The sequence below is a fragment of the Indicator indicator genome, chromosome 10 (assembly GCF_027791375.1).
Source record: "Indicator indicator isolate 239-I01 chromosome 10, UM_Iind_1.1, whole genome shotgun sequence".
Lineage (NCBI taxonomy): Eukaryota > Metazoa > Chordata > Aves > Piciformes > Indicatoridae > Indicator > Indicator indicator.
Window position 1 is genome coordinate 11596593 of NC_072019.1, and position 10980 is coordinate 11607572.

Consider the following 10980-nt stretch of genomic DNA (forward strand, 5'->3'; position numbering starts at 1 on the left):
CCCTCACACTGATGAATGTGCTTTTAGGCTGTGAAAAGTACCTCTAAATTCATGCCAAGGCTTGAGAGACAGAGCAATAGATGCAATGGAAGAGGACAAGGAAGCAACAGCTATCATTTTCTGGGACAAGCTGCTTTGGGCTCAGTAGAAGCAGTGGTCTCCTGGTGAGGCAGAGCCATGCCTCAGAGCACATCAGGCAGAGTTACCAGGGCAGAAATCATTTTTCAGACCCTGAAGCGAAGCTTTCCAAGGCAGAGCTAGGGGTATGTGAGACTTTTGTCATTGTCAAGCTGCTTCTTTCCCTGACACACTGTGAACTGCTGCCCTGGCTGCTGATGTGTGAGAAGGTGATGGGGGATGGCCCAGCACTCACTTTTTTGCAGCAAACAAAACTATCCTCTTTCTCCAGACCAAGGCTCCAAAATGGGTTTAACAGCACAATTATTGAGCTTATCCTGAGATGTTTGGGTAATAATTAGGTGTTCCATGAAAACCAGAATGTTTGGATGTGATACTCCTCAGTGCAGATTACTTCATAGCACAACAAATGGAAAGCACTATTTTCAACAGTAAACTTTCAGATTGTACTAAACATGCACAAGACTGATCTAGAACTGTGTGCAGCATATGCAGATCTTATGAGCCTTAAGTGGTAAAGTGTTTGCTGAACTTTCTGCCATCCTTGAAATGCACAAGAATTATCACACATGCAGTGTGAGAGAGAGGCTGTAACTTTCTTGTACATTTTAAAGGATTCTGCATATGGTCCTTGTTTTCATGAAACTATGCAGCAATTCCTCTATAAAATGTCAGTAACCTGGAGATAAACTGTTACACGGAAGCCTGTGCGCCACCATCTTCATCCTATATCACAAATCCAGCAAAACCAGATGGCAATTTTCCCTTCCTGCACTATGAGAAAGTATCTTCTGGACATCAGCTCTTTTGTTAATACCAAAAGTTAAGAAAAAAAATGCTGAGAGCTCTCATGGCAGGATCTATAGGGAGACATGGAAACTGTTCCCAGAGTGAACTACTTTGGAAACAGAAGAAAAAAAGATCTGAAATGTTATGTCAAAATGTATGTTGACATTCTGATGCTTCTATCACAAATCTTATAACATTTACTGTTTCCTGTACACCTCTGCAGTCTGACTTGAGAGAGCACAGAAGCTGAAGCTTTAAATAACAATAAAAATGGTACATTAAAAATCAGAAAAAAATGTTGAGCAGAGTCATAGTAAAAAGTTCAAGAATAAAAGTCCAAGAGCAAAGGCTTAGAAAGTGGCCTGCAGCTGCAAATAAATATACTCTCAACCTTTTTTTTTTCTTCTCTCTCTCTCTCTCTCTCTCTCTCTCTCTTCTTTTTCTTTGTGAGTTCATGGCAATTTTGAGGATGGAGGCACAGGAGCACTTGCAGCCTCATACCTCTGAACAGTTTCTGTAGGAAACCCACATCCTAAACTTTTCTAAGCTTGCTACAGCATGGAAAAAAGGGTGACATGACGTTTTCTACCTATTTCCCTACAAAAGCAGTAACAAGTATGCTACCATATGCCATTAACAGTATAGAAAGGAGGCCAGTTGTCAGAGTAGATGTGGCAGCTTGCTGCGCTATGGCAAGGATAAGTTTTCTGGTTTTGAAAAGCCCCTTCATGGGGGATTGCTTGGAGTAGGAACCTCCCCATCTGGAGCTCTCCTCTTCAGGCTTCTCTCTTTTCTTTCTGTAGTAAGCTCATGGGTTTGTCTATACTAACCACAATCACAAGGACTAGAGATCATGTTAGTAGTCCTCAGCCATTTGAGTTGCGTGAAAAATGCATCCAGTGGGTTTTTTTTCCCCTCTAGATGATTATGTGCTTTTTCACATCTCTCTTATTAAGCATTCCTGTCTTAAGTGACAGTATTCTAGCTAATAGTGACTTTTCTTTTAAAAGGACATGTATATAAATATGCCTGTATACTTGAGCTAAGTTGTCTGACTACTGCTGTGTGCTGCAAATGTTACTTATCTTTGTGTTTTTTTATCTTGGAACCTCCCAGTTTCTGCTTCTATCTAAAAAGTATTTCAAATGTATATGCAGAGGCCAAACTTTCCAGGAAAACAGTGTGAATAAACCCATGCTGTGAACGGCACATTGCTACTTCAGCTGCTTGGGGTGTGCTACTTCAGCTGCTTGGCCATGTGCATAAAGTCTACTCACATGCAAAGTTTCCTGTGAAGGTACTGGGTTTGTATCCTTTCTGAGACATAAGCAACTCTACAGAAGGGCTGAAAAATACTGGCTTTGTCAGTTACATTGTTTGGCTTTTTTTTTAAAGGATAGGGGAAGTTAGAGAGTATGGCACAGACATCTCTAACTACAGAAAGACATTGAGGTCCTGGAGCAGGTCCAGAGAATGGTAACAAAGCTGGTGAAGTACCTGGAGAACAGATCTATGAGGAGCAGCTGAGGGAACTGGGGGTTTTATTCTGGAGAAAAGGAGGCTGAGGGAGAGAGCGTCTCCCTCTCTACAACTACCTGAAAAGAGGTTGGAGCCAGGTGGGTGGCAGTCTCTTCTCCCAAGTAACAAGTGACAGAACAAGAGGAAATGGTCTCAGGTTGCACCAGAAGAGGTTTGAACAGGATATTAGAAGAAACTTCTTTGCTGAAAGTGTTATTAAACACTAGAAGAGGCTCCCCAGAGAGGTGGTTGAATCCCCATTGCTAGAGGTGTTTAAAAGAGGCACAGATGTGGTGCTAAGGGATATGGTTTAGCACAGGATTTGGTAGAGTTACATAGTGGTTGGACTCAAATGACTTTAAAGATTTCTTCCAATCAAATCAATTGTATGATTCTAACATGGGGGACAAATTGACATATAATAGCAACTGAAAGAAGTGCTCAAGGACATCAGTGGATTGACTAACAGTTGAAAGGCTAATGAGCAATAACAAGTCCAGTTCTGCCTTTGTTTAGGGCACCTATACAGCTTTGACTGGCTATGGGCTGTGTGGTAGTGTAGTGGAAGTTGATATCCTCTCTCTATTCTAAACAAACTAGGGATTGGAAATTATGCAAAACCCAAACCAAAGACTGAAACAGGTTCTGCCACTCTTACTTCTGTGTTCCACTGTGTCCCAAAAGTTACAGCCATTGCTCTTCCCAGTGAGTGCTGACTGCTGCTTGTGGGACACCGATGAAGGCATAATGGGGTCCGAAGCAGCTGGTCTATGCTATGGCACATTCTTTCTTGTAAAGGAGGTACACAAAGAAGTTTGTTAAGCTTGGTTGATTTTTAATCTATATTGTAAGTGGGTTTTTTTCCTGTAGGAAAGGAAAATGTGATTACTATGTTTCTGTATTGTTTCCACTCCCTTCTGAATTTTAGGGCATTTGTTATGCTTGTGTTGTACAACACATACATACAGACGATATAATGTTTCAGCTTTGGAAATACCATATTAAGGCTCTGATTTATGCTTTGATGTCAGACATAAGAGCCCAGTGAAATCAGCATAGCTCTAGATGGTTACCGTGGTTCTGCGAGGCTCAGATGGAAGGATTCATGTTTATATTAATATCTAAGAAGAAGCAAATGGAATTAGATTTCATGTACTACAAAGAATCAATACAGTTTTCATGTTCCTGCCCCACTCCCCACTGTCTTAAAATGCACAGAAAGCCAGCTCCCGAGAAATGTAAAATGTCAGTAGAGATATATGTTAAAAAATTACAAGAAATATATATGTATTCCATTGCTCTGAATGGTGCTTTAACAGCACTGGAGAGATGCACTGTTGGAGAGATGTGCTCCTGTAGATGTAGACATGATGTCAATCATACCTGCTCTAAACTGAATTAAGAGGTAGAGAACTTTCATCAAAGGCCAGAAGAATCCCCACTCCTGTTACTGTCAATGAGCTTTAGATGAGCTCCACTGCCATGAAATACAAAGGATTTATCAGCATTAGGCCTCCACAATTGCAAGTACCTGTTTGCTAACCACTGTTAGCATTAATTGATAGTAATTTTACAGCATTTATTCAGTTTGTAGACAATGCTTTAAATGGAATGGTGGAAAACAGCACTTGGAAAGAGGAGAGGGTGTGCATCGTTACAGTATTGAACTACAGAAGATCTGTATTTCAAAATAACCATGCTGCTGTGTGTGCTTGGAGAAATCACTGATTGCTCTCTTACCCCTTTGCTGCCTTCAAGAATTTAGAAAAAAAAATCAAACTAAGGAAACAAGCCTAAGGAAGTAGCAGAGCATGAATTCCAAGAGCAGAATGCAATTGCACAGGGAGATTCTACACTCAACTGAAATATTCATGTTTTGGATCATTGAGAATGAGTGAAGTACAATACCGGTCTGTTCCCTTTCTTATGTCTCCATTTTGTTTTGCTTTGCTTAGCTTAGATTTTTTTTTTCTTTTTGGAGTCCTGCAGGGAGGAAAGAAGGAGCCTTTGTTTTAAAAAGCCTGAAACCAACAGTGGCCCATTGATCATAATTAAGTCTAAAATAATACGCTTTTGCTGACCTGTTTGTATCGAGTCCAAAACAAATTGCAGGTCATACCTGCTGTAGCCTTGCTCTGTCCCCAGCGCTCTTTTCTTTTCCTTGAAGTTCTGGTTCTGGGACAGTAACTATAAAAGCCCAAATATACCTGTGTGTTTGCAGGGCTGCGCATGAAACTCCCTCCTCGTCTAGTGCCTGGATGATGATACTTTACCATTTGGATTGTTGTGTGTTTCAGACCACCTTGGAAAATCAGTTTATACCCACAACATTTGTACTGAATTGTTACCTAGGACATCCTTTAGATTCTGTGCAAGTATATGCTATTTTAAAATTATTTACATTTTTAAATTTACATTCAGCAAAATGCATAGAGTTGTGCCCACGCATTTACTCATACAGGACAAATCTTCAAGTATGTTTGTTTTTTTTTGTTTTTTTTTGAGAAGAAACATCTGTGCCAGGTTGTGGTGAAGTGGCAGGCAGGCCCTTGGCAGTCTTGCAGAGGCAGATGCCCAGTAGCGGGTACCTTCCAGCAAGAACCTCTCTGACTGTACAGCCCCCACACTGGTCTGCCCCCATCTGCACGGCAGTGTGATGTTGCTCCTTGTTCACAAGCACAAGACTATAAATCACGTTGAACTGTGCAAAAAAGGCTGCCAAAAAGAGGCTGTTGTATTGCAAACATGAGGCACACTGACCTGAACATATAGAAAAATGGCTGTTGTAAAAATCTCGTGTTCAATGCAAGAAACTTGTCTGGTCTGCACAAAAGTGCATGTGTAGAGGGATGGGTGCACAAACAAGTCTTTATGAGGCCCATTTGGACCTTGAAATCACTGCTCTGCCCAGGCATAATGTATCGGTGGTGAAGCCAAAGGAAGGATTGCTTTTGGTGCGGAATAACCATTTTCTCTACATGTATTTATTCTGTGATGCTGGGAAGAGAAGGGAGCTGAGAGCTACCAGAGAAGGGCTCATGAGAGAAAACTGCAGGCTGTGGTGCTCTTCATGGCTGTAGCCGAAGCCTGTGGTTCAAGTACATTCGCATCTGCTGCCATCCAGAGCTCAGGGAGGGAAACCGCCTTCTCTGCCAGACTCAAGATTTTAGTTTAATACAAAACAGGGACTCTGGACCTGGGTGAGTCAAATTTTCCTTTCCTGTAATGGGGCTTTTACTACTTTTCAGATAGGGAGAAACTGGAAGTTTTTGATGCCATGGTGCCAGCCACCCAAGTCCGAAAGCAGCCTTGTTTCCTCCAGAGAATCAAGCCCTAGCAGATAACGCTTTGCCCACCCTTACGATCAGAGTTCACCCACAGCTTGTCCTCAGAGACAGATTATGAAGTGTTCTGTACAAGATCTGTTCATTACTGTCTCACATGCCTTTTTTTGTTTCTTTCAGGCTTGTATAAAACATTAAGAAATTATATGGAATTAAATACTTGTCTGCATGAGATCTGCGCACAAGACTTTTGAGATTTTTTCAAATTATGACATGTCTGGAGCAAAGTCTGTTCCTCAAATGTTTGGCTGCATAGAGGAGCACAGTGCTCTCCTACAACTAATTGAAGTCTGTGTTTGCCCGTTAGTCAGTGTTTCAAAGCAGCTTGCTGAAATGCTCTGCCTTGAGATTGACAGATAAACCAGCGCTATGTTAGGCTCATATGAGGGTGGCATTACAGGAATGTATTACTTAAATAAGCATTGGGTTTTGTAAGACAATTTGGTTCGTTTAACACAGCAGCAGTCCCTGTTGGGGGCTAGCAGGGCCGTGGCTTCTCGCACCCTGGGCTGTGGAGCTGCAGGGAACCCACTTAGACCTATCTCCGACCAGGCATTGCCTGACTTCTAGCTCGGCACAAGGACAGGTATTAGTACTTGTGAACAGGGTGGTGTGTTTTGTGCAATGGCCGCTTCACCAGGGCCCACGGATGCGTGTATGGGTGGGTAAAGGTCTGCACGTTTCGCCACTGCCAATCCCGGAAGAGTTTCAAGCACAGCCTAACGCCAGAACGTAAAATGGTGGCTGCCAGAGCCTAAGATGGCCACCGCGCGGCCTCCCTCGTGACACAGTCAATCCGGGCACCCTAGGCCAGCACATCACTCGGCGTCGCCGCCCGTCTCGGGCTCCTTCTCCTTGCAGGTCAGCGTGATCACGTGACGCCGTAGCCGGACCAATCGCCGCGCACCGTGGCTGCGTTGCCGCGCGCAGGTTTCGCCTCACCTCATTGTGGCGTAAGGCGCTACCGAGAGAAGTCGAGGTTGTTGCTGTGCTGCGCTGCTGCGGTCGTCAGCTCTTGAGGGAAGCAGACTCCGCCGTCGCCATGGACTACGGGGAAGGTGAGGGCGCACCCCCAGAGCAAGGGTAGGGCCCGGCCGCCGCCACTGCTGCTGCTGCGGGGCCTGGCCGCGTCTCAAAATGGCAGCTGCCGCTTTGTTCCGTGCAGGACAGAGCCCCCCTCATCCACATTCTCGTCTTCCTTCTCGCCGTCTCTCCCATATCGGGAGAGCTGCGGCGGCTGGCGGCGGGAGGGCTGTGCGGGAGGAGGGCCCTCCCGGGGGGCGGTGCGGGGGAGCGGGTGGCGCGGGCGGGGGCGGCCGTCCGCGGGGCGAGGCGCCCTGGGGCGCGGGGCGAGCGGGGGGTGTGCGGGAGGCGGCGGGCGGGGGCGGTGCGGGCAGAGATGGGGGGAGCTCGGGGTGAGCTCCGTGAGGGGGTCGTGTCAGGAGACTGGAGATCCGACAGGAGAAAAAGCCGCCTCTTGTTGCGGCTCCCTGTCTCTCCCCTCCGGCTCTTGCTAAGCACTAAGTCATTCTCACTGACCCATCCTCTCCAGCTGAAGACAGAGATTGGAGATTCCCAGATACCCCCATGCATTGTGGTGTGAACATGCCCAGTGGGTCAGTCTCAGGTATGAGCTATAAATACGTCTAACCTGTAAAAAGCGTTGGGGCTGAACAGTCAGTGTTGGCAAAAACAAAAATAAAACGAAGCAACAAACGGGATATTAAAAGTACATAACATGATTTGACTGCACATGTTTTCTGGAGGAGTTATAACTTTATAACTGGCTGGGAGTGAGACTTGATTTTCATCTTGGGCATGTCAACATGAACTCCTGCACGTTCCAAATCAAAATTGTGAGATCAAAGAGTGGGGATGGGGGGTGGGAGTGTGGAAATAGAGACTTTTCTTATGATGGGTTTTGCATAAATCAGTATTTTATGTTCTTGTGGACTACTGTATTTGATTCTTACAACTCCTGTTGAAGAGGAAGGGCATATTTTCCCTTTTAATACAGACATGGAAACAAAATCTGGAACGGCTTTTACAATTTTTTTTTTTTTTAGCTTAACAGTTTGGGAAGGAATATAGAAAGCATGTAAAGTAAATATGATACAGCAAAAACTAGCTGTTTTTATGCTATCAAAATGCCATGTAGAGGTAAAAAAAAGGAATGTATCTATTTTTTTAAGATTATTAAGCTTATGAGTTTAATTATTCAGTAAATGATTTGACGTGTCTTGCCAGCATGCAAGTGAGTACTAAACCAATGTTAATACATAAACGTGATCATAAGCTGCACTAAAGCTTCATTTACAGATGCCATCAAAAAAGTATTTGCTGTCGGATCTCTTCATAGTCTTGCTGGCTGTTACACAGAAATAACAGTTGGATTACAGGTGCATCTTTGATTGCAATATTTTAATATTTATGATGCATTCCTCGAGTCTAGTTTTTTTTTTTCCAGTGATACTATTTTGCATTTATCTTTCGTCATAGTAAAATAAATAAAGTTATGGCCCTGATTTTTAATCCTCTGTATTGATACCACATTAAATGTCCTTTTGATGTACAGTAGAAAAAATTCTTCTTAAGCAGCAGTTCATGTATCATATTGGAATATTCACTGTAGCCATTAACCAGAACATGCTTTTCTGAGATTTGATGACACTAATACTAAAGTGAATGCAGGCATTTCCTGTGGCAAGTAACTAATCAAATATGTGTTGCACAATTAGATGTTCCTTTCATGTACCTCTGTAAAATGTTTTCATTTTGATAATTTAAACCTTCTATTAATAATTATTAAACAACTTTAATTGTGATGTATGCAGCTTGAGATATCTAACAATATTTATGCATTGTATGTACATTAAGGCACACAAAACTTTGTCTTCTCCTTGTTCTGTACAGTGGACTAAAGACTGTTCGGTAGGGGGCCAGTAGATGGCAATAGAAGATGGATGTTGAAAGTTTTCATCTTGGCCCAGTTTTCATTTGAGTTCTTAGCAAAGTTTTTCCTGTTGGAAACTTTCAGCCAGTGTGAAGTGCTTTTCTTTGGATGGCTGCTGTAATTTCACCATTGTCCCTTGCTAATGACTTGACTTGAGACAGAGATGACATTGCCTGTAGAATAAATTCTGTTAATATTATTAACTGTAATACTATTAACTAATCACATGAATATTTTGATTAATGTAGTTATTGTGCTTTTGATCTGAAAGGGGACATGGCTTTTCTTGGTATTCATAAAATTCATCTTAGTTGTTGGATTGATTCCTTGTTTTGTGTGGGGCTCGATGTGTTAAAATTTCTGTGTCTAATGACAGGGCTGTGATCTTATAGCAGGCATAGTGTTCTGAAAAATGTCATGTACCAGGAAAAACGGTATTTCATGTTGCACAATGGATTCCTTAGCTTGTTGAAGTCATTGTGGATTATGAATTTAAAATATAGGACATTTTAGCTTGGTTCAGGTTGGTACTTTTAAAAAAAGAAGTGTGAAGATGTTAGGATTTTTTTTACTGAAGTAATTTTTTTCATTTATTACTGTGAGATCTTTATCCTATCTTCCTAGCCTTTGCATGCACTCCATGTGGAACTATTTTGTTTCTTTGTGCTGTGAATATGATTCCAATTTTTCTCTGATCATAAGCTTTTTGTTTTAAATGGAGTCCTTTGTATCAGTAGATTCTGAGTCTTATCTACTATATGGAATCATAGAATGGTAGGGGTTGGAAGGGACTTCTGCCGATTGAGTCCAGCCCTCCCTGACAAAGCAGCAATGTCTAGAGCAGGCCATACAAGAATGTGTCCAGGCAGGCTTAGAAAGTACCTAGAGAAGGAGACTCCACAACCTCACTGGGCAGCTTGTTCTAGTGCTCAGTCACCCTCATAAAGTTTTTTGTCGAGGTCCTTTGTCCCAGTTTCTGTCTGTTGCCCCTTAACCACACGTTTAATTTCCTAGGTATTTTCTTATGGAAATTTTGATTTTTATTTAGCTATTGAGATTTATTTATCTTAAAGGTCTTTTCTAACCAAATCGATTCTATAACTACCTTATTCTTTTTACTGGCTGTGTCTTCATGTAGGTGTTCTTGAGGGTATTACACTGGTTTAGGTGATAGATCACTCAGTACACCAGAGAGAAACATTAGATGCTTTTCTCAGAACGCTCAGCTGTTAAGAGTAGCTTTTTGCAGTTTAAGTTAATGCACTGTGGTGCTACATGGTTAGTATTTTGAAAAACTTTTTTGTGCTTTGCTGCAGAATCCTTATTGTATTTTTGGAATATGGAAAAGTGCATGGTCAAAGTTTTTGTTTCAGAAGTAGCATCTTTAATTTTTTAGGAAGTAGTTACCATTAGAAGGAAAAGTCATCAGCAGGTACTTACTTGTTGGTGTCTCTACCTAGGCATGCTAAGAATATTTGTATGGAAGTGTCAGAGTCAGCTCAATGCCATTTGCACAATTGTTGTTGGTAGGTGTAAGAAAGTAAATTACAGTGTCTGGTGCTAACAAGAAGCAGATACAAACAGGAAATAGTATATGTAATTTTCATCACTACAGTTATTTTCATGAAGTGATATGCACAAATAATTACTATGTTTCTATAAAGAGGAAAATTTTTTCATGACTTCAGGTGAGCTTCTTGTCCCGTTAGCTTCTGGAAAGTCAGTGACTTATGCTTGGAGATTTCTGAGATGTATAAAATGCTCTCTTGTCAGAGTGGACAAGTTTGTGTGGTTTTGTTTTTATCCTTGTATTCAGTGCATTTTCCTTCTCTGCATTACCTTTTATGTGAGGCTTGACTTGCCAGGCTTTCTTTGTATTGTCTAAAAGTTGATGTTGGTTGATATAAGGAAGCAGTTTTTGTCACTGGAGTGCCAGTTAAGTGCAAATTGTGTATGTTACAGAAAGACCGTGAATCATACACGTTAAGCAGTGGTTATTTATTCCGAAAGTACTTTCGCATCAGACTTTTAATGTTGAGGAAGAAGTTGATTCTTTTGCCAGACGTTATTACAAGACAAAGATGTCAAGTGACATCAGCTATGAAATGCCAACATCTTAGTGCAGTTGGTCAGCTGCAAGTCAGTGCTGATTTGAGTGGATTTTTGTTAGTGCTACATGGGAGAAAATTGTTTTGATTTTAACATATGTACTGAGTCCATGCTACAGCATGAGACCTT